The 24,357-nt window shown below is 41.0% G+C and overlaps 1 long non-coding RNA gene across 1 annotated transcript; it reads right to left on the reverse strand.

Annotated features, from left to right (window-relative positions):
• Positions 1 to 7,645: 7,645 nt before the first annotated feature.
• On the reverse strand, positions 7,646 to 24,344 carry LOC308472586. Its single transcript, XR_013983594.1, has 3 exons — positions 24,263 to 24,344; positions 9,478 to 9,653; positions 7,646 to 7,694 (listed from the first exon to the last, which is right to left on the reverse strand). It is a non-coding gene; the product is annotated as an uncharacterized lncRNA (long non-coding RNA).
• Positions 24,345 to 24,357: the final 13 nt, after the last annotated feature.

The following is a 24,357-nucleotide window of genomic DNA, read 5'->3' on the forward strand; positions in this document are numbered from 1 at the left end:
GAAAGATGTCAAGTCCCGCAGGGCCCTAGTCTCTTGTGACAGAGCGTTCCACCAGATCGGGGCCACAGCCAAAAAAGCCCTGGCTCTGGTTGAGGCCAGCCTAACCTCCCTGTGGCCCGGGATCTCCAAGATGTTTTTATTTGAAGACTGTAAGGTCCTCTGTAGGACCTGTAGGCTTTCATCTGGGAGAGCAACCCTTTGCCATAGAAACTTGAGGACTATTACTTTGCCCTGCTGGAAGGCATCAGGGTACTTGTGACAAATGGCAGCAATTCTTTTAGTTTCTATTGTTATCTCAGGCCTACTTCAGCACCTAGCAAACAACATACCTTGCATTACAAGGGTTAGGGATGTGGGGAAGACTGCTATGCTTCTATCCTGAAAGCAAAGGGCTGATAATGAGTGTGAGTAGGCAGACCTGAACAGGTACTGGTACAGCTGCTGTCTATACTTGAGGACCCATCCAGACTGGGGTTTTTCTTTGGGGGGGGGGGTATTTGGCAACATGTTGACACAACAATAGGGCATTAGTGGTGGATTAAGGTCCACACATCATTCCGTTTTGTTAGTTATTCTGCAATGCTCCCCCAAGGTTCTTGAATTATTGCCATCTGGAGGAGCATTCTTGTGCTGTAGCAGATCAAAAGTGGGACAAAAGGAGGAGGAGAACAAATATAGGGGAGATTATTGAGTCGTCCTTGTTCTTACTTTTATTATGTGTTTTTGTGTTTTTAATATTGTAATTTTATGTTGTGAACTGCCCTGAGATCTATGGATATATGGTGGTATACAAATAAAATAAAATAAAATAAAATAAGAACTAGTAGTAGTAGTAGTATGAAAAGTTAGAGAATTTCAGCAGGGAGCTACAGGACATGTGCTGACTGGAAATGAAGCAGCATTTCTTCCCCCAAACATCTGCAGGCACACAGATGCTTGAAAGTGGGCTTGTCCTGATGCCGTCATGAATGTCGCCCCCCCCCCCCGGAAGTCTGAAGGGGCCCTGTGGCTCACTGAACTCAGTGGGACTTACTTCTGAGTAGATATGTAAGAAGTGCATTATGAATGACTGCACAGGAAAATAAATGAAGGTCCCAGTGGAAGGATGGAGAGGAAGCAGAGGCAAAGCAGGGAGAAAAAATGGAGATGAATGTAGCTTGGAACTGCTATCCTTCAACACTCCCCATATTTCCAGGCCAGTTTAATGGCCATGGTTTTCATGCACATTCCCACCATTTGGATAGCTCATTTGGAGACTCGTTAGTTCTTTCCTTCTGCTTTTTTGCTTTTTGCAAGGAAAGGAAATTGCTTCAATGGTTTTAGAATGAAGAGGTGGACTATTTGCAGTCTACCAAGGACAGGACCAGTGGTGATAGTAATTGTGATAAGAAGAGTTGTGAATCTTATAGATCCTGTTCAGCAGAAGCTGCCAGGGAAATTTGGATTCTCTCTCACTGGAGAAACAAATACTGGAAAAACTTCAGGTAGAGGAAATATGCTTTGTAATGAATACCGTGTGCAATACAGACAATGCCAAACAGAAGTATCAAGGAGTTGGAGCACTTTCCTTTCCTGGAACTTGGGATGGTGAGGAATTTCATTTGGTCAGCATTTTGAAGCGAACTCATATGGATTGTTTTTTGGGATTTCTCATTTTCCACATTTGGATACATTTTTCTCAGCTCAACAAATGTACCAAAATGCATATTTCATGATGAAGTAGAAATGGACATACATTGACATAAAATATTTAAATACGGCTTTTGGGGTTGATTTTTTAAAAAATCAAATTTTAATGTGGAAATGGGATGGAATGAACCAATGAATGAACACATACAACAATGACACGGTGCAGAAGTAGATTGATCAATCTGTCCCTGAAGCACTGGGGACTTCTAAGGGGAAAGGAGAGACAAGAAGGGGACATAATTTGTGAGTATCTTACAAGAATGAGAAAATTTATCCCTGTCCTTGATAAATGTTCTTGCTCTTGTAGAATTTGAGAATATGGAATTAGTCAGGGAAGTTGGCTTGAAGTAGGTTTCACAACTGATAAAAGAAAGCTAATTTGCCACACACCCACTCAGAAGTAAATCCTCTTGAATTAAATGGGGTTTATTCCCTGATAAGCTTATGGAATTTTTCTGCAAGCCAGAATACTTCAATGGGTATTTGTACAAATACAAATAATGTATTTGTAAATTCCAGGTGCTTTGGACGAACAACAGCAGAGACTTTTCTCTTCATGCACTTCATGTAAGGTCCTCCAAAGAATTTGGCTGGGTTGGTAGCAGAATGCTAAATCTGGTGGGACTTTGGTCTGATCCAGAAGATCTCCTATGCTTTCACAGGGGAAATAGGGAGAAATGGAGTTAAACAGGGAGCTGGTTTAGATTATTCATTGGTGACCTTCCAAATATCTGATTCTGAAGAAAAAACATTCAGCAGGACAAGAATCTAGATATCATGCTTATGTCAGTAGCTTCTCAATTTATGGTCTCTCTGGAAAGTACTGGTTTAAAAATATGTATACATCATCAGGCAGACTGAATAAACTTGGAATTTTTCCAGTTTGTTGCTTAAATCTCTCTCTCCCCCCCCCCCTTCCCATCTCTCTGTGTATGTGTGTGTTATTTAAACATTAGACTGGAGATGGTTCTGATTTATTATGCAATTATGCATGCAGGAAAAGTGTGACAGACTTGCTAGCAAAATTCTTCTAGCAACTGTGCCAATATTATTTACTGCACATGTGTAGAAACTGGATATTAAGTTGTGATATCTTTGGCTGCATAATGATATTTAATAATGAAACATCCAAAGCAAATGGCCCATATTATGAATGAATTGCTTGGGAAATTTCATTTTCAGCATAAAAGTGGCTTTCTGATGAAAGAAAGGCAAACCAAATATTGAGAACCTTTTTTTCTCTCCCTTAAAGCCCATGGAGAGAAAGGAGACCCATGGATTCTCCCTTCTGAGCCATATAACAAAGAATGTGGACTTGGGTTTGAACCCTGAAATATCAGGATGTTGCCTAAAGCGCATCCTTTTGATTGTATAATAAACCTCTGAAGATGGAGGTTTTATGTGGGGAATAAATGTTTATATGCTGATGGGCACTTAATGAGGCATGAAAAGCACTGCGGTAAAGTGGGAGCCAGCTGCCTCCAGCTGGTTCCCACATGTGGCTCTAAATGTTGTTTGCAGGGATTTGATGGCTTCAAATGTCAGGCATGTCAGGGACCGTGGGAACAGTGCCAGAGTTACAGCCAGTGCACATATTAAGAAAATCCACGTTGGATCAGAGGAAAAGCCCATCGAGTCCCACATCCTGTTTCCACCAGTGGCCAGGCAGATGCATCTGAAACTCTCACAAGCAAATAATGAAGGCAATGGCACTCCCCTGTTTTACCCCTAAGCAACTGGTGTTTACTGCCTCTGATCAAGGATGCCCCGCTTAACAATTGTCTTTGGCTAGTCCTCTTTCAAATTGGCACTTAACTCCATAAATTAACATATGCCTTTTATGAAGTGTTTTCTTTTGTATGTCCAGAATCTATTGCCAATCAGCGCAGGATTTATCTGACACATTTGCCTCCAAGAGACACACTGCCTCATGGGCTTCCTAAATTTATTTATTTATCAATTTTATTTATTAAATTTCTATACCGCCCTCCATCTGAGAAACACAAGGCAGTTTACGATATGAAGCGCAAAACTACATAACATAGGAACAAAGAAATAAAATGTGACCCCCCCAACACAGTTTAAAAGGCCATAGATTGTACAAAGAAATAGAGGGAACATTCTTTCATATGTGGTGGACTTGTAAAAGGGTATTGGGAAATGATCCATAATGAATTAAAAAAAAATGTTTTAAAGTACAGCACTTTCCTAAAAAACCCAGAGTCCTTTCTGTTGGGGATAATTCATACTAAAGTTCCCAGGTGTCAAAAAAGGTTATTTATGTATGCCACTAGTGCGGCCCATGTTTTGTTAGCCCCCAAATGGAAAACGAGTGAGGTCCCAACCAAAGAAGAATGGCAACTTAAGTTGACAGAATATTCGCAGCTTGAAGACTTAACATATAAAATACGTTTAGAGAAGATTGGAAAGCGTTTATTGAATATATGAGAAATAATTGTGTACAGCTGAAAATGCTGGCAGCATTAAGATAAATTCAACAGTGTAAATAAGTTTTGAGGGATGCAACAAGGGAATACTGAATGGTATAGTTTTTGCAAAATATGCAGGGATTTATTATATGTAAAATGAACCATGGAAAGAGAAGAAGGGAAGTCATTGATATCTTAAGGATGTAAAAATGAGTACTTTAAATTGTAAAACAGAAAATTTAACAAAAATTATATACAAAACAAAAAAACCCAAAAGGCAATATATTGTTTAATTAGCCAAAGTCAAAGGGAGATAAAGATAAAGATATATAAAGATATGTAACACAGGTGCCAGGCGAGCCTCCCTAGGGAGAGCATTCCACAAGTGGGAAGCTTCCACAGAAAGGGCCTGTTCTTGTGTAACCACCCTCTGGGCCTCTTGCGGAGGAGGCAGACAAAGACAGGTCTTAGATGATGACCACAGGGTCCAGGTTGGTTCATATGGGGAGAAGTGGTCCTTGAGGTGTTGCCGTCCTGGACCATTAAAAGCTTTAAACGACAAGTGTTTGAAACACAGCCCAAACCAATCATCTGTTTTCTGCACCATGATTGCTCGCTTCCATGTTTATCTTCAAACTTTTCACTGAATCCTGAGGGCTGGGATCATAATAAAATATGACAGTTGAATTTATTACATTGCGGATTTAGCAGCAAATTTCTGTGACTCGAGTAAGAGGGTGCCGGGGCAATGAACGAGTGCCCAGTCACATATTGTTTGCCCAACAAGGCAAATGGTCACAATTAAAAAACTACAATATGATATTCATTCCACATGTAGCCTTGTTGCTAGAGGATAACTGCTCTCCTATTCATCCATTTAAGAAGGTGGGGAGATGTGCACTTTTTCTCTCCAGTGCCTAAGCGCACCAATCTCCAGAGAACTAAATAATATAACTGTGTTATGATATTTGAGGGAGAACATTACAGTGGGTAGGGTCTTTTTGAGCATTTTTATACTTGAATTGTATCACTGGGGGCCTTACTTTAGTCATTTATTGTTTTAAAAGGATGAACATGCCTACACTTGAATGGCATTGCAGGGAAGCATGGAACTTCTAAGGATATATATTTTAAAACAAACAACTGTATGTTGTTGTTTAGTCGTTTAGTTGTGTCCGTGACCCCATGGACCAGAGCATGCCAGGCACTTCTGTCTTCCACTGCCTCCCGCAGTTTGGTCAAACAACTGTATAGAATACCACAAAACTGGATGGTCACATGAGGAAGAAAGGTGTGTTCCTGTTTCTCATATCTACATCTAAGCATTATATGCAATAGGTGGCAGTAACAGTTGTGGAGCCGCATTCCAGATGGAGATCACATCAGTGGTGACACTGTCAGGGGGAAATCCTCATTATATTGTTCTCTTGAGTGCTCAGACAATGCAGCATTCAAACCACAGAACCAGAGCATTGCGTTGAGAGGACAAGTCTGAGTCTCAGCCTAATGCATGAATCCACATTTATTGCCTAAAACAGCAACCCTGCATTGAATATTCTCTTCCTTCTTGTCTCTGTTTTTATTCTGTATGCTTGATTATTCAACTATTTGGAACCAGTGCTTGAAAATGTGACATGCTTTGACTGCAAAGCACTGAAAGGACCAGAGCAATTTCATACTCTAGTTTAAATGGCAAGAGTGAGGGATAATTCTGCCCAAGATCTTGGAGACTTGCTTTTAGTCAGAATGCTGAACTAGATGGACCTCTCCTGTCACTCAGCATATGTCAGATCAATATGTTTGTTGCATCCTATGAGTTGCATCTCTGGTGCTAGGTCTATGATGGCCTACTCACAAATGCAGATCATCACTTGAGGTTATAGTCAACGTGTGATGAATGTGTATGCATTTGGGCCTTCGCTCAGTGGTTAGAGCATCTGCTTTGAATTCAGAAGACCCAGGTGCAATCTCTGGGGTCTCCAAGGAGGGCTGGGAAAATCCCTTGTCCAAAATCCTGGAGATTTGCTGCTAGTCTGTGTCAACAATACTGAGTTAGATGAACCAGTGCAGCTTCCTCTGTTCCTATCTATGCCAACAGACATAATTCTATTTCTGCAAGCTCTCTTCTTTCAGCGATGCCCCTGCAATGAAGTCAGACTTCTTGCTGTCTAGCAGTTTTGACTTCTATTGTTTTTCCCTCCTCTCCAGGAATGAAAGCTTGCTTATTAGTTTGAACGAATACTCTTTTGTCAGTCTGGAACAATTAGCTCTCAGAGCTCTCATTGTGCTTTCTTTGGCTTCCTCATCTGAATTTGAATTGCATATTTCTCCTCTCAGCTCTTCTGATATTATTGCATTAAACATATGGTCTGACTCGGTTTGTCAGGATCACACATTATAAAACGTTTTGATTAGTAGAGCTGTGCTTGATGGTGGTGGCTTCCTCCTTCTCTTCACAAGGAAGAGATATTGACTATATAGTGTACTGATCAACACAATGAGATATATTCATGTGATACACTGGTAAGTGTTCTCCTTTGTTCTATTAATAAACCTCCGTGAGGCAAAAATGGGTTTCCTAATGCTCAGGATTTAAATCATCTTAAACTTGAGATGAGAATAAGAAGAACCCTTGTAAAGAAAATGCTGTAAAGAGGAGGTATCCAGCGGCGTAGGAAGGGGGTGGGGGCGGACTACCCCGGGTGCCCTCACTGAGGGGGGTGACATTCAGTGCACTGCCTGCCCACGACTTCCAAGCCTACCCCAAGCTGTCAGGGTAAGGGGGGAGATGCACCGATTTGCCAGCGGCATTCCCCCCTTCCCCCTTTGTTTTGACAGCTTGGAGGAGGCTTGGGAGGCGGCGTGCCGAATGTCTGCCATGGGCAGCTCGCTCCACCCCTGTGAGCAGCTCATTCTGCCCCTGGATGCAGGGCGTGCATGCCGCTCTGGGCACCTGAGTGGCTATCCCGTGCCTGGGAGGGCACCCTCTGCACCACACACTCCTTGGGGAGGTATCTACGTACATCTATTCTACATTATTCACCTTTTGTGTATTAGCACAAGGTAAATTAAGAGGCTAATCCTGCAATTATACCCACATGAGTCATTGTTCATTCAGGGACTTGCCACCATCCAATCAACAGGAGTGAAGCTGACTCTTAAGAAGTTACAGTGTGAGCTGGTTATGTTGCACCGGAGATTGCAAGCTTATTTTCTTAAAAGCAGAGGTCTGAGTCTTGACTTCCTGGCCTGTATCAAGAGATTTCTTTATTATTGTACTGTACATGGGCATGATGAGTTATGATTTCATCATGTGGAGAATGTTTGTATGTCATCACCTGAACACTGACAGAAAGGAGAGAGAGAAATGACCAGGTGAACATAGTTGTGCAATTCAGTTTTCTCCACCTTTCAGAAATGCTGGTTGCTGCCATATTAGCTGCTGAGAATTCCAAAAGCAATGCTTTTGCATAATTACCTGGAAGAGGGATTAAGATGGAGCTTCCATATGGCACTTCATATAATATCCAGTATTTTCAGTCTCCGTGGCCGAGATGTTAATATAACGGTTATTCACTGGTAGGGATGAAAGGATGTGTTCGTTTCAGTTTCATTCAGTTTCTCATTTTTCCAATGTTAAATTCAGTGCTTCATATTTCTGCAGCAATTTGCAATAAAAAAAAATTCTCATGAAAATACTTCAACATTTTTTGGGAGTTTCTCTGAACAGGATTTGGGGTTTTTTTGAAGACATCTCAAAGAAAGCAAGATGATTCTTGCTGGACTTCAATTGGCAAGGAGTTCTACAGGGCACAGCCTACCACATGAAAGGCTTCGTTCCTGGTAAAGGATGCCTGAAGCTCAGGGAGATGGGCAAATATCTCGGTGGTCGGTGGAATATAAGAAATCAGTTCCTTTGGACCCAAGTTATTTAGGGCTTTGTGAATAAACACAAGAATGTTGAACATGGCCTGGCAGCATATTGGCAAGTTAAGGAGAACATACAAGTGGGACCATGCTGAGTAGCCTGTTTCCTGGTGTCGACAAATGGAGGGAAGCGGTTCAAGGATTCCATGAAATCTGGAACACAGAATCATTGGGTTGACATACTGCAAGTGTGCTCACCTCTTTCCCAGTGTGTATGTGAAATCTGCAGTGTCAAATGCCCCAAGTATCCCTTGTCAGGAACAAATTGCAATCCCCAGTTCTGGTCTTGAGAACAGCGGGATAGGATACAAAGTAGAGAAATGTACTTGCCATGATGAAGCTTCTTCTAATGGGCCTTAATGTGGATATCACAGAAGTGAAAAGGTAAATGTGTGCAAACATTTCACGTGGTTCTACCTAGTTATTCGTTCATCTTTCATATGCACTGAAACTTCATGTAACTTAATAATGAAATCCCTGCCTAACTATGAAAGGAATAATGGTGCAATATGGAGTGCATTATGCTCAGTGATGTGTGGGAGGTCTGCCTACAAATTCTGTTAACAAATAACAGAAGAAAACAATTTAACGTTGAAATTGAAATCTTCAACAATTGAACTAAAATGAGATTAAGTTTCCTTGTAGAGCCGGGTATGTACATACTCACTGTATATGTGTGAGCGTGTGTGTTAATTGCCTGCTCCAACCCACAAAGCCCATCAATTATGGGCCTTTCACATTTTAAAAAGGGGCACTTATTATAGGCACTTAGCAATGTTCAGCCAATCAGCTCACTCAAGTGACTAAACATACCGAACCCTGCAATTTTCTTTCCTGAGTGTATCTCGCAATGGCAACCGTTTGGTGGACTTTTGCAGATGTGATCTCTGAAACTGAGGTAACGCTGAGGCATACAGCAACCAAGGAAGCCAGCCGTAGGGCATACCTCATGGTGGATACCAGCCAGGTCTATCTGCAGTTACAAATTTTCAAGAAGCAGAGAGGGTTGGTGGTGGAAAGGGCAGATGAGATACCGCAGGATTAATTTCTAATGCCATGTTCCTTTTCCCTAGCGGCAAAGAGATATGTTTTATTTGAGGGTGAGAGGGAAAGAATGATAAATCATTTATTTGAATGAAAACTGGTGCACATTACAAAGGCTAAGCCTTCCCACTAATGATCTCAGTAATATCAATTTTAGATAACACTGAAGTACTGCCAGTAATATTTCTCAGGATAGTCACAAGCGCTTCCCCTAGTAATGTGCTACCTTTGTCAAGCTGGTGCCCTCCAGATGTTTTGAATTGGAATTCCCATAGCCTGTGCAGGCTGGAACTGATGGGAATTGTAGTCCAAACATCTGGAGGGCACCAGCTTGTTAAAGGCTAGGTTAGTAGAAGGGGAAATGCTAAAGGCTTGGAACCCAACTTACCTTCCATGAACAGAACAGGATTCATGTTCACAGAACATGGCTTACCAACTTTTCCATGCTCCCTGGTGCTCCCAAAATATTGCTTCAGAGGTTGTGAAACTTTTGGAAATTGCTCCCCTCTTCTACAAACCAAGGAACAACTTAGGATCGAAGCCGTAGTATCTCTCTTCAACATCCTTAATGCATGAGAAGTAAATATGTGAGAGGACCACATATGGCCTGAGTATATTAGTTACGCAATTTACATAATTAATTGCATGTATTGTGAAAAGTTATATATTTTCACAACAGTGGACAGAAAGGTAGAAAATGAACTGCAGCAGAATGGAAACAGTGCTGTATTTGACAAATGTAGGGTGGAAAAGAAAATGATGCCTTCTTACATCCCTAGGCATAGACCATGTGGTGCACTCCAAAAGTTATTGTACAACTCCCAGCATCCTTGAACACTGGCCCTGCTGGCTGAAGGTGATGGGGCTTGGTGAGCTTATCATAACTATTATTTCCAGCATACCTTTCTGCTTCTGAGCTCTCCAGAGGCTATAATAAATAAATGGTGCTGTGATTTCATGGTGTTGGTGATTGCAGCGCTACAGTGCCCAGTCCTAGCAAGCTCTCTTTTGCTGATGACTGATGGATATGCCCTTTATGCAACTAAGGCTTCTATTTCATTTTGGTGATAGCATAAAAAGAGCAGTATTTTTTAAATTATTTTTTGCTGCTTTAGTTGCATGTAAATAATTTGTGTAGCTCTTTAAATGGTCGAAATTGGAAAATAGCCCAAATAATAAAACCAGATTACAGCAACATAAAATGTTTGATTGATCATGAAAGTTGTATGAAGCCACTAACAGTTGGGTTGCCATGCTGTTTGCAGATACACTATACCAACCCCCCATTTGTTTATTTGAATAGTCAACCCAGGATCAGTTCTAGCTATTATTAAAATTGTAAAGAACCTTAGCTATTACACATTGTGTCTAGCTTTTATTCTTTAAAAAGATTAAAGATTAGTAACCGAAAAGCTTGGCACTGAAGATGTTGTAAATTATATTGAAAGCTCACACAATATTCTGTTTTTCTTACGCCACTAAGGCAGCAATCCTATGGCCCCTGGATAGCATCCCAGGGGCCAAAGGATGTTTCAGATCTCCCTTTTCAAAGGCAGAAAGAAATTCAACCTTGTAGAGAGCGATCCAGCCTTGTGAGCTGTCCCCATATTGCTGCAGAAACCAATTTGCCCCTTGCCTCACTATTACAAGAACTCTAATGTCAGCAGATGGGAAAAGGCTGTGCAACAGGGGCAGATTGGGGGCATACTGGAGGTGGATCAGGGTAAGAGCTGGACCCAAATATCCATAGCCATCCCACTATCCTGACAGGCTCCCAAAGCAGGTGGAATATGGAAGCCCTGGAGCTTTTGTATCTATTTGTTTTCCCATTGTTTCCAATACAGTGGTACCTCAGGTTAAGTACTTAATTCGTTCCGGAGGTCTGTTCTTAACCTGAAACTGTTCCTAACCTGAAGCACCACTTTAGCTAATGGGGCCTCCTGCTGCCGCCGCACCGCCGGAGCACGATTTCTGTTCTTATCCTGAAGCAAAGTTCTTAACCTGAAGCACTATTTCTGGGTTAGCGGAGTGTGTAACCTGAAGTGTATGTAACCTGAGGTACCACTGTAGACCTTTTTATTAAAAAAAACCTCCAGAAAATAAAAAGGTAAAATAACACTCCACTTACCCTTCTACCCTGACACTGCATGCCCAACTGAGCTCTGGACATAGCAGAGGACTTACTTCAGAGGAAATATGCATGGAATTGTGCTATAATGTAAATTCACATGTGAAGGTGTCACTGGGAAGACCAGCCTTTTTCTTTTCATTTACCTGCCTACATAGTGTACAATACTTTTGTTCTAATCAAAGCACAGTCTCAACTCCCAGCCAAAATTCATAATATTTTATTGCATGTTAATTATTCCAATTTACATATTTAATGTTAGGAATGTAATTTATGCTCAGTACAATATCGTTATTGATCATCCATTCATCTTATGTTATACTCTACCTGCTTCCTTCAATGCTGTTGAACTGGCCGTATACTTCAAGCTTGCGATACTTGAGGTAAATCTTTAATTGTCCTTTGAGGCAGGAATGATGGAGCTCTTATACTTATAAATAGCTAACTCTCTCCCCCCCCCCACTGCCCCAACAATTCCTGAAGGGCATTTCTAAGGGCACGTGTGTGCCTGATCATAACAGCATTGGCATACTGATCTGTGCTACAATCCATTTCCCATCAATAACTCACCTTGAATAGTTCTACTCTACTTCTTCGTATTTGCATAGTCGTTACTATCCCAACCTTCATGCAGTTAGCTGTGATAAATGGCTTTCTTGCTAGCCATTGCCTTGCTGATTTATTTTTTATTTAGTAAATGTACACCAGACCTCACTGGGTTTGTTTGAGGAGGCTTACAAGGAGATATGGAAAAACAACATATTATCTATCATCTATCTATCTATCATCTATCTATCATCTATCTATCTATCTATCTATCTATCTATCTATCTATCTATCTATATCTATCATCTATCTATCTATCTATCTATCATCTATCTATCTATCTATCTATCATCTATCTATCATCTATCATCTATCATCTATCTATCTCTACTCACAAACTAATAAATCACATGAACTCAGCAAAGGCTAAAACACAAAAGCAGCAGTAGATTTTATACAAGTGTTCAAGTTGGTTAAGAACAATTGGGTTGGATCCAGAGTTATGCTCCGTTTATCTCAATGAGTCCCCCAGTGGCGGATGTGGTAGGGTGCATGTGGGCAGGAGCAGCAAGACAAAGCGGCTCTTCCCATTTCGCCTCAGGAGCCCCTGCCCGTGAAAAAGATATTCACAGCTGGAATGCCACCCTTGAGAAGGACTTTCCCCCAAATACCACCCTGTCCACCACCCTCAGCAGATGGGGGAATCCACAGAAGGGTTCCAGTAGCTGCATGGGCAGCTTCATAAGGAAGCAAGTGCTTGTTGAGTCAGACTGGTCCCAATCCTTATAGGCCAGTCTCCCTGGCCGCTTTACCAACCTGGTGCCCCCCCCCCCAGCCTTTCTCAGACATCTTACTGATTTCTTCTGGGGATTTATTTTTTATTTAAATGAGTCAGTTGTAGCCACAGCATGGGGAATGAGGGAACGAATGCCAATGCAAATCCACAATATGTGTAAACTGGAGATGAAAAAAAGAGAGGATTGTATGTGTTTAAATACACATAAAATGAATTTTAATGCTGTGGTTCCGTCGTTGTCCTTATATAAATAATACTGATATTTCCTTGAGGGTGGGGGACAGCGGTCATTTTCTTTTTGGCTTACTCTTCATTGTGCTATACATTGTTCTACAAACGTACTGGCTTCTCCCTGAAAGTGTAATTTGATTTCATATGGCAGAGTGCCATGTAAACTAGAGATGTGCCAATAAGTTCAGGCTCATAAAATATATTACAGAGATACAGTTTTAAATGAACACACTTGTTTCTAAGTAGGCTGAAAAGAAACTGCTAACAATATTTTCCTGACATCATGTGACATAACTGCTCACCCAAAGGTGAACAAGCTATTCTGGGAAAAATAAGATCATTGAATCAATGAGCTAATTGCTTCTTCCCTTAAACTTACACTGCTGTGTACAATGATGCAGAGATCATTTACAGAGACACTATGCAGCAGCCTCACAATAATCTGACTGCTGATGATTTGCAATTATAAGTTCAACAGCAAATTGTTTTAATTTGAAAAAAGCCACGTATATTTCCCAGCCACATCACAGTGAGAATTTTGCACCTGTTTCTTCAATATTTCGATGTGCAAATTGGAGCCTTTGAAAATAACAAGTCCATAGAAATTGGGTTATTTCTAGAGCGAGTGAATTATAACTCAGCCTAATTTATCTGAACTCCTTGGATGTCTCGTAAGAGTACAAGATGTGTGCTGCTGGATTGATTGAACCAAAAATCCATCTAATTCAGCATTCTATTTTTTCCCCATCAGTGGTCAGCTGGATGCCTTTGAAAAACAAGCAGGGCATGAAGGGAACAGTTCTCTCTTGCTCTTAGACCCCAGTACATTGTACTCTAAAGACAGTCACCTTTCAGGAAGGTCCAGGTCTTGGGACCCTCCTCCTGAATCTGCCTCCACATGCTTTCAATGGAAAGCATAATAAATTTAAGTATATGGAACATAAACTTAATAAATGTATTCTATCAGTGCTTTTTTCTATTAAAAATGTTTAGGGGTACTCTCATTTTCCTACTCATCTTGAAATACTGCCCCTCAAACTTAGATTCACAAAATGTTTAGGAGTATGCATCCCCCTGCGTCCCCCCAGAAAAAGCATTGTATTCTGTAGATTTTATGTGGTTTATATAGTGTTTAATGATGATAAATTCATTGATAACCGTGAAGGACAATTCACTAGATGGGCAAACTTACTTTCTTAGAATGCAAACGTAGTTTCTCAACGATGTCAGGAAATTGCAAATCAACATAGTTGCCATAAACATTATTTACCATTACTTAAGTGAAGAGCAGAAATGATCTAATATTTGCATGACTCAAACAAAAAATTCATTTGTTTATAGTAATTTATAGTAATGTGTGGCCACATGTCACACATCAACTTTACCCACTTGTATTAGTTCAAAGAAGTAAGCATGTACATCCAGAGGCAAGGCTGTCGAAACCTAGTGGAAATGTAGCCTTATTGGAGTTCACCGATTGGGTCTGCGTTGCTCCTGGACAGGAGGAAGGAAGTCGAATGACACCGAGGGTTGGTTCAGAGAAAGAGTTCTTTATTTCTGCTCTCTGGAACAGCAGAAAGGCACCTGCATGGTGTGTCCACAGCAAGTCCAAAGAAATTCATGCAGTATATATATCCTCCAGGCACCCTCTCCCTCCCCCAGGAATCCAACCACGTCAGCCTATACACACAGGTTGACATCACATATGTTCCTGCTCCGGTATTCTCAAAACCTAGTGAATATGCCCAAACTTTTTACTGCATTGCCTGAAGATTTTAGCAGAGTCCTCAGCTACTAATTTTGCCTTCCTTTGCAGAAACACTAGCGCTGAATTGAGATATTCCTGTAACAATAATGAAGCCAGAAGTGATTTAAAATGCAAATAGATTTATTAGAGTTATCATGAAGAAAATCTATGCAAACGGCGGAAGCCAAAGTTAATACTTGCATGTTTCTTCATTTGCTTGGATATTGTCAGTTCATTGGTGTGGCTGGCCTCCCTCAAAGAGCTGTTCAACCCTGACCATTGGTCATGCTGGCTGGTGCTTATGGGACCAGCAACCTCTGGAGAGCTACAGGCTAGCCATTTCTGCTTTAGTTAATCATCTTGGCCAGCAGCAGTTCTCCTTATAGTTGTCCTACATTTAAAATTGAGATGTCATCTAAGCCAGTTTCCATCCCCACTTCTTGTGGAAGCAATTTCCGTAAATCAATGATTGGTTGTGGTGAAAGCGTACATATTTTCATTCATCCTGAACTGGCTGCCAGTCAAGGGTTCCTGTGAGGCATGCCTCTTGAATAACTAGCATTTGAGATGAAATGGTAGTGCTTGGGTTATAAGCAAAAAGGAGCTAAGGCGTGGGCTATTTAATGGCTATTTACTTTCTCCCATGACTTTTCCAGTACATACTAGTTCTGTATTTCTCATTATAAATTTCCTCCAAAATCCAGAAACCAGTGGATAGGCAGCTCTCAGCCCTTTTATTTTTCAATTCACAGTTCTTCCATCTCCCCTTGTACCTCTAGTCTGAATGTTTAAATAAGAAAGTGTTGAGCATTTACATGCTAGATTAAAATTGATTGATTCAAATTAGGCACATTGAGAAGGGGATTGTAAGAAAAACACTGGGGCCGTATTTGAATAGTAGAGTGCTTGGTATCTGGTGGGCAATCTCATCCTTTATTTCCACATTGGGGCTCCAGATCTAATCAGCTGTCAGGAGAGCTATGGCTTGGCCAGGATGCAGGCCCCTACTCAATGTGCCTTATTTGAATCAATCAATTTTAATCTAGCATATAAATTCTCAAAACTTTCTTATTTAAACATTCATCAATTTTTGTATAATCTCAGTACCCAAAATTATGTTATCAACATCAGGGCCGGATTTGGGTTTGATGAGGCCCTAAGCTACTGAAGGTAATGGGGCCCTTTATGTGTCCAGCTGTCCTTTGTCAGCAACAAATTATCACTGTTTTTGTGTGTTGAATATATGCTATATGGTAATTTATGGCCCTAATAGGTATCTAAAGCCATTTGCGCATAACAAAATATGTATTTTATCAAAGTAATTGTTGAACTGAAATACAATTAAGAAGAAGTATATTAAAAATGAGCAAACCATTTTAGGGAGCAGGCTAGCAGGTGGGGCCCATTACTTACATCATAGGAGCCTACACAACACAAAACACTGTTGCTGTCTGTAGGTTTTATTTTATTAGTTTTTTATCTTCTATTTTGGAAATGTACATCCAGTTTTTTCCCCTTTTAATTTTTTTGCTGCCCCCAAGAGAGTGGGGCCCTAAACTATAGTTTGTTTAGCTTATACGTAAATCTGGCACTCATCAACATATACAAGCAGAAAGGTTATTTTCCCATTTTGTTGTTTTTCCCATGAGACATTGGTTGAATTGGACCACATATATCAGTATGAATAAGTTGCAAAGGCTCTGGGGAACTTTTCCGGCTTTGCTTGGGGATAGAAGGTCTTGTTCCTTTCCTCAACGAACAACTTTCACATATTTCACTATTCAGGTCAACTTTACAAGGTTTAATTTCCATTCCTCTCACCACACCTTTCTTTGGCAGGTCTGCCTTAATCCCAAAGTCTCCATGTCTAAGCCTTTTGTGCCATAGGTTGTTGTGGGGTATGAAGTTATCCGACCCCCAAGCCATCTGAAGGCAATCTTGTATAGGGAAGGGTTGTTTTTTTTTAAAAAAAAGTTCAATGTTTTATTATGTTTTTATATATGTTGGAATCTGCCCAGAGTGCTGGGGCAACCCAATAAGATGTATGGGTATAAATAGTAAACTTATCGTTGTGGAATGGGCCTTCCCTATTTTCATTGGAGAAATGTTGGCGGGTATGGTACAGCTGCGGTGCCACGAGTCCCACGGGTGGTGGTGGTGTGGCAGAGCAGGGTGGCACTTCCTGTTTTCCCTCAAGTGGCAAAATAGACATACCACCCCTGACCTCAGTATTTCAGAATTTACAGCTGTTAGTTTTGAGGGAAGGCAGGCAAGGACCCACAGCCCAGGTGGGGCGCTTCAGGGAGGAGGTGTGTAATTCCTCAGCTCGAATAGGCTCAGGTGAGGGTCAGATGCTTTGTCAAGCCCAGAAGGTATAACAGAAAAGCCATTCTGGCCAGGCCTGTGTCCTAAACTTTCTTATTTAAACATTCAACAATTTTTGTACAACCTAGTGTGACACTTGCTTTCACGACTTCCATAAACCCAGCATCTGCACTCCTTCCCCCTTCTCCTTAGCCTCAAATTCCTTTTTTCTTACCTCCGCACATTCCTCCCAGCCCCTCGCTTTTTCCATTTACCCAGCAAGCTTTAAGAAATATATACAGCGTTCGTGTATAAGTAGCATATGGTTTATAGATTAAATTTATGTGAGATCATATATTGACAGAGTTGTTCTCTTTAATTACAGTCCACACACATGCCACATGTAGTATATAAAAAACATATGGTTTGAGTGTTTTTATATATGAAACGCCCATATTTTTCCAAGTGGACAGATTTCAGTGTTGCTCTGCAATTACTCTCTCAAGGCTTTGAGATGATGATCAATATTCTTCCCACCCCCTTCAAAACACAGGCTTAGATTTTATGCATTCTGCAGCCAATTCCCAGGTTACCCCTTCAGCTTCCTGCGTCTCAGTTTTGGGATTGCTCTTACTCTTTTAAAACTTTATTACATTAAGATTTCATTTTTAAGAGGTTCCAGGAATCTGTTCCCCTGATCATTTCTTTGGTTTTATGTATTTATCTTGCTGTCTTGACAAATGTAAAATTCCTAACGTTGCCAATGAAAGTTGTGCACTTTGGCTGGGATCCAGAAAAGAATGAGGTCAGCAGAAGGCTGCTTGCCCTTTGATGGGTTGGGGTTCACACTCAACAATCAGGAGCTGAGAGCCAATGTTTCTCCAAGCCTCTGTCAATGTAATGTGAGGTGGAGGGTGGGGAAGGAAGGGAAAATCCAAGGCCTTCATTTTAAGGCTGAGCCAAAATTTATCTGAGAAGAATCTTCTGACACATTTGTTGAAAAACTTCAGTCCTCCCTCTGGGGAATATTTGGTGAAAAGGCTCTCCCATTTTTCTTAGCCCATGAATTTTGAGTGCAACTATGCGTCCAGTTTTTAATATTGTTTAATATTATTGTAATATAATTGAATGGCGCAATGGGCTTGGCCCCATGCTTCTTATGGTTCTCTTCTCGTAGTCCATTGATTTCATCACCAGCAACTGAGAATATAGTTCAATTAACATAAAGTGAGCCAAAATTTCTCAGGAGAGAAATTCCTGAGAAAAACAAGTCTTTCACCTCCCAATCCCTGGCATATTTGGCAAACTCCACACCCCCATCTCACTTTCACTTCTTGCAGTAAAAACATAAACTACATTCAGACAGCGCTTTATACCATATTCCTGTTTTCTTATCTGATAATTTCCATATCTTATGCAATCTTTCACACAATGTGCAAAACATTTCGGGAAAACTAGTGGAATCTGGGTGAAGTTCCATGCTGGTTTTTTTTGTTACTCCATAAGAAATCTGTTTGCAGCCCCATTAATCCTGGAAAATTGCTGCATTGTAATTTCATGTGGCGAAATTTGGGGTGGTATTCTGGCATGCAGTTCTTTCCCGACATTTAAAATTTAGTGTGGCATGGTGGCAGCCACTGTTCTATAACACAATGGGTAATGCAGTATGAAAGTTAGAATGTTAGAATTATGCACCATAATTTTTCAGGAAAATGTGCATTTAGTTTGAGTGACTAAGGATGCGAACACAAGAATAGAAGGGGGTGTTCTTGGTGGTTGCACCAAAACTTTGGAATGCCCTTCACTTGGGGACCTACTAGACTCCCTCTTTCATATACAAATGTAAAACAGTTTTCATCAAACAGTTCTGATAGATATGCAAGAGAATTTTGGGGATTGGGAGCTGTGGCTAAGGAGAGAGGTAAGCTAATTTCCACTAACCAGCCAGTTCTTGGGCTACATTCCTTTACTCTTGATCAATGTTAAATGACCCAACCATGTGGTTAGGAGCTTCCAGCTATGGAATCAGGCCCCTTCTGAGAAGAGTGTCTCAATCTGGTGAGAAAGAACCATGTGATTGAGGGCATTCACTTATCTTTTATAGTGGCATAGTTCCTTTTTGATCTGACACAGACCCTCCAAGTGTCCCTATTTCCCTGATTTAGAGATGATGTCCCGGTTTATGGTTTGATCCCAGCATGTCCCACTATTTCTTAGGATTTCCCTATTTTCATTGGAGAAATGTTGGAGGGTATGGGTATCTGACCCCCGAGTCATTGCTTGCAGTTTTCTCACAGGGATCTGGTTGGTTACACTGGGACCAGAATATGTATGATGAGCCATTGGCCTGATCCTGCAGGCTCTTTTTTATTTTCTGTGTTCTCCTGCTGTGATCTGAGAGTGTGGTTTTGAGAGTGGTGGGATGACCCAAACTGAGAAAAGTTCAGCATTTGTAGTCACACTCATTATACACTCTTGGGTTCCTCCAGTGAGTCAGTAACTGTCAGTTATTAGCATGTGCACAGCAATAGACCTTCCATAGGTGAAAATATTGAGGATCCATTACAGATCTTCTGCGAATGACAGATATTTTTTTTTTTTGTGGTAGAAGAAACTGGGGGGGGGGGGGTTAGTACATTATTCTGGACTAGCAGCTCAATAATGAGAATGTTGTGTGGAAGCATGCCAAAAAATCTGAAAAAAGCAACCAGGCTAGTAGAAGAGGTAGGTGCAGAAAGTCCATGACTCTTTTGTTTATTGTTCTTTTAACTTCCATGCAATGGAGGTAACACTTAAAAGCTTCTTTGGACAGAAATCAAGGCATATTGTTTGTACTGCACAGTTAGCATAGCTGATCCCTCCAGAGAACAGAATATTAACTCTGGATTGCATTTTCAGATACACATCCAATATATATCTCAAACAGTTAAAACATAAAGTGATGCAGTGCTATGTTGTGAACTGAATATTAGTGGCAATCAATACTGTCTATATTAGGGATGGGAATTCAATTTGACACTGCTGCTTACTAAGTTCTGTTTATGATATATTATTATGCATCATGTATTACTGTGCATTGCTGTCTATTATGAAATGTATTTATATAACTGTTAATTTGTTTTGTTTTATGGATATCCTGTGATAAATGTACTTTATACTGTTTATTGTGTCACCATGCTGTGTCCTGTTGATGAAACACCATTTATACATTTCTTCTTCTTCTTCTTCTTCTTCTTCTTCTTCTTCTTCTTCTTCTTCTTCTTCTTTTTAAATTGTACCCAGTCACTGAATTTTAATATTATAAGTTTGGGGCAAGTTGTGTAATTTGTATGACTAGATATCTATTCTATTATTGGATCAATTACTGTATCCATGTGATTGTATTTGGAATTTTTGACTTTAAAATAGTCATTAATGAATACGCACATTTTTCAACTCAGAAGAGACAGTGGCCACAGTGCATACTTAGCTACAGTTCTGGAAGGCCTTCTGAGCAGTTCAGCTAAGTCAGAAAGCTCTATATTTTCCTGCATATTAAAATATATAAATGTGTTTTGAATGTATGCTGCAAAGTTCTTTTTGTGTGGAGTCTATTTTAGGTTTCCAAGTACAGATTCACCATACAATCAAAATGAACTTTCTAAAAACATTGAAGAATGCTGGATTCCTGATTTTTTTTGTCAAAATTCCTATTCATCTCAATACAGTAAGCCAGATCTAAGAAGGAGATCAGGCATAGTAATAAGAGGAAATCTTCTTAGGCACTCTGAAAAGAGCTACTAGGAGAGATTTCACGTTCCATGCTTGAATGTTGCCAGAATGTAATGGCTACTAATGTTTCCTTTTATATACAGATAATGGTTCATAGATATAATGGCATAATCCTACAAAGAAAATGGGATTCCGTAAACGGTAACTGGCCAAAATGTAATGGCTGATAATTGCTCCTTTTGTACAGTCAATATTTTCCAAAGCCTAGATGCCGCAAAATACCCATGCCCCCCACTCCCTATTGGCAAGAGTGGGGAGTTTCTGAGGAATGACACTTTTGTTTTGCATTGAGGATTAAAAAATTATGTGGGCTGTCAGCCAAAATAAAATGATTGGCAGATGGCTCTGTCCAGCTGATAAAATGAGTGCCACATAGCCAGGAAAAGGGCCAGGGGCTAGAGAATGAAGCAAGCCAGGTGAAAATGGCAGGGGAAGGAAGGAGCATCCAAGCAATCATTATTGCTAGATCTGTCCAGATTTGACCCATTTCCTATTATTAATTAATTATTTCTGCTTATAGCCCTTGCTTCAACCAAATGATCCCAGGGCAGTTACAAAAACGTCGCAATGAAAGCATGTGCAATTTACATTAACCTTAAAACAAAACCATAAGATTGACCAATGATAATGTTGGCATGACAGTCGCAACGAAGTGCAGCAATGCACAGCAGTGTGGGAGGAGGGAGAGCAGTCACTCAACCAATCCCCTGGGGAAAGAGCTGCGTCTTGAAAGCAGACAAAGATGGTGCAAGATGTATGTTGGAAGATATATTCCTGCAACCTGGCTGCCACAACAGAAAAGGTGATCTCACACACCGCTACCCCTCTAACCAAAGAGGAAAGTGGGGCTGCCAAAAGGCTTCCCCTGAAGATCTTAACGTGGGATGATGTGGCATGCCTTCAGATATTTGGGCCAAGTCATTTAGGGCTTTAAATGTCAGTATCATGAAGAATCCCACCAGCATTGCTAGATTGAAGTGTCTCCAAAATTGGTGCTTACCTCCCTCCAAAAACAGTGAATTTCCCCATTTAGTGGCTTGCATTGACCCTGCCCACCCCAACATGGCGTAGATAATAAGTTTCAAGGATCCTTGCCCTAGTGCTAGCAGAGGCAGGCTTGTTTATGTAGATGTCTGCTTGGATGCGGAACCATGCAAGCAAACAGATTCTGCGTGTATAATTTCTCTTCAAAAGCTAGGTATCTGTTCAGAGCATTGCTAGAAAGCTAATCATTAGGGCCAGCCCACCCCGGGGAAGGCCGAGGAATCCCATGGGGCAGTGCCTTTGCATGTACTTCACTGCCTGCTACTTTTGAGGTTGCACAAAAAGATGTCAAAAGGGCTCTGATGGGTCTCTGGCCCATGAACAAGAGCTTTGACATATCTGTCCTGAGCCTGCTGATGGCAGTCTGTTGAGAAGTCTGCTATCAGCAGTATTATGGCTGAAAAAGGAACAAGTGGTCTCCTCTGTGGCAGCACCTGCTGTGTGACATGAGTGTGCTGATAGAGGCAGACACCAAAAACAGTTTGGATACATCTCTGATTTGTATGTCACTTCCCCCCTGGCACCACCAAATGCCCCCATTCTTTGTTGTAATGTGACATCTTCATAAGGTGATGGCTGATACATCCACCTAGCTCCTAGTTTATCAGAATGTGACCCTGTGGTTTTGAGAATCAGTCTCGCCAATTGTTTTTGTCAGTACAGTAAACTGCGGCTGAAACATGTCAAAGCCTGATGGGAGCTTAACTTTCACACCTAAATTAACATTAGTTGACTGATCAGTATGGGGCATATTTGACTCTCATTCAAATCAAAATGTAAAATGGCTCTAGGCTGCAATTCACGATCCTAGACCGTTGAACCAGGTTAATATGCAAATGAGAGCTAAAAGGTATTGAGACTGACAGCCAAGTGACAGGAATATTTCTCAACTTTTTTTATTTCTCCTACACTGGTGATTGGGTCATGATTGAGAAAATCGTAAGAGATGAGGAAGACCCTGAAAGCCACTTAGTTCAACCTCATGCCTGAGTGAAGGAGCTGGAGCATCAACAGATGGTCTCTGGCCTGAAGACTCCCAGTGAGAAAAAGTCCACAGCCTATATAAATAACTGGTTCCATTGTCCAACTGCTCTTACCATCAACAGTTCTTACCTAATGTTTATCTGCTCTTCTGTAACATAAGTCTCTTAGTTCTGTTTCTGATGTGTGACACTTTGCCATTAAGTAGCCTCATTGCATACATTCAGATGACCAGGTTGGAATGTATGTCTTCATCATGCCATGCCCTGCAACATTTCTCCAATGAAAATAGGGACATCCTATTTAATAATAATAAAAGGGACGTGGGTGGTGCTGTGGGTTAAACCACAGAGCCTAGGGCTTGCCGATCAGAAGGTTGGCGGTTTGAATCCCCGCAATGGGGTGAGCTCCCGTTGCTCAGCCCCTGCTCCTGCCAACCTAGCAGTTCAAAAGCACGCAGTGCAAGTAGATAAATAGGTACTGCTCCGGCGGGAAGGTAAAAGGCATTTCCGTGTGCTGCTCTGGTTTGCCATGCTGGCCACATGACCTGGAAGCTGTACGCTGGCTCCCTCAGCCAGTAAAGCGAGATGAGCACCCCGACCCCAGAGTCGGTCATGACTGGACCTAACAGTCAGGGGTCCCTTTACCTTTACCTTTATTTAATAATAATATTTATTATTATTATTATTATTATTATTATTATTATTATTATTATACCCCACCCATCTTACTGGGTTGCCCCAGCTACTCGGGGCAGCTTCAGACATATAACAACATAATAAAACATTAAACATTAAAAAGCTTCCATAGACAGGGCTGCCTTCAGATGGCTCGGTGGTTGGATAACTCCATACCTTCCAACATTTCTCCGATGAAAATAGGGACGTGTTAAGGAAAAGTGGGGTATTCTAGGATCAAATCAGAGACTGGGATGGTTTCTGTAAATCTGGAGCTGTCCCTGGAAAAAGGAAACTTGGAGGGTCTGTCATGCTATGGTGTGTTATTGTCATATTAGCTGAATTAAGCACGAATACCTTATTTTCACATAGTTGTGATTATGAAACTAGCCCGAGGTGACTTTGATAAATCAAACTGTAGGGCCTAAGTAGTCATCTGGATAGCTAATTTGCTGTGGTTTCCTAGGCCTCCTGTGGAATGTATGTTAGATGTCTGATAGTCAGGGAACCTAGCAGTGTGAGAGGCAGATAAAATAACCACGACAGCAAGTTAGTTGTGGAAGATGGCATGGAACAGGTGGAGACCATAAAAAAACCCTGTAATGGCTTTGCTCTCTTTTGTTTCTCTTCTTGCCCTTGATGTCCTTCACAGATAACCCCTAATTGTTCTTCCTGATCAAGCATTGTATTGGGAGCACTGAAAACCAGCTTCAGGAATTTGTGCTATTAAGGGCTGGGAGGAAAGTTTGTTAGCTGCATAACATGCTTGCTTTTGCCCGATCATAATGTGTGCTTGAAAGAAAATGGAATTCAAATAAATAATTAGTGAAACTAATAGAAACCAATGCAGAATACAGTGCTGGCCTTTGCCCCTTTTTTGCTGCTTTGGTTTAAAGAGACCATGCTTGGAGGAGTGGGGGAGATGCAATTCAATGACTTTCTTCTTACTCTCTCCTGCTGTGCTGTGACCATGATTCAGTCCAATTCATCTCCCATCCACAAAGCGACTTTTAACACCTCAGTGCTAAGTAGTATCATCTCTC

Source organism: Podarcis pityusensis (assembly GCF_964106645.2).
Source record: "Podarcis pityusensis genome assembly, chromosome: 3".
Classification (NCBI taxonomy): Eukaryota; Metazoa; Chordata; class Lepidosauria; order Squamata; family Lacertidae; genus Podarcis; species Podarcis pityusensis.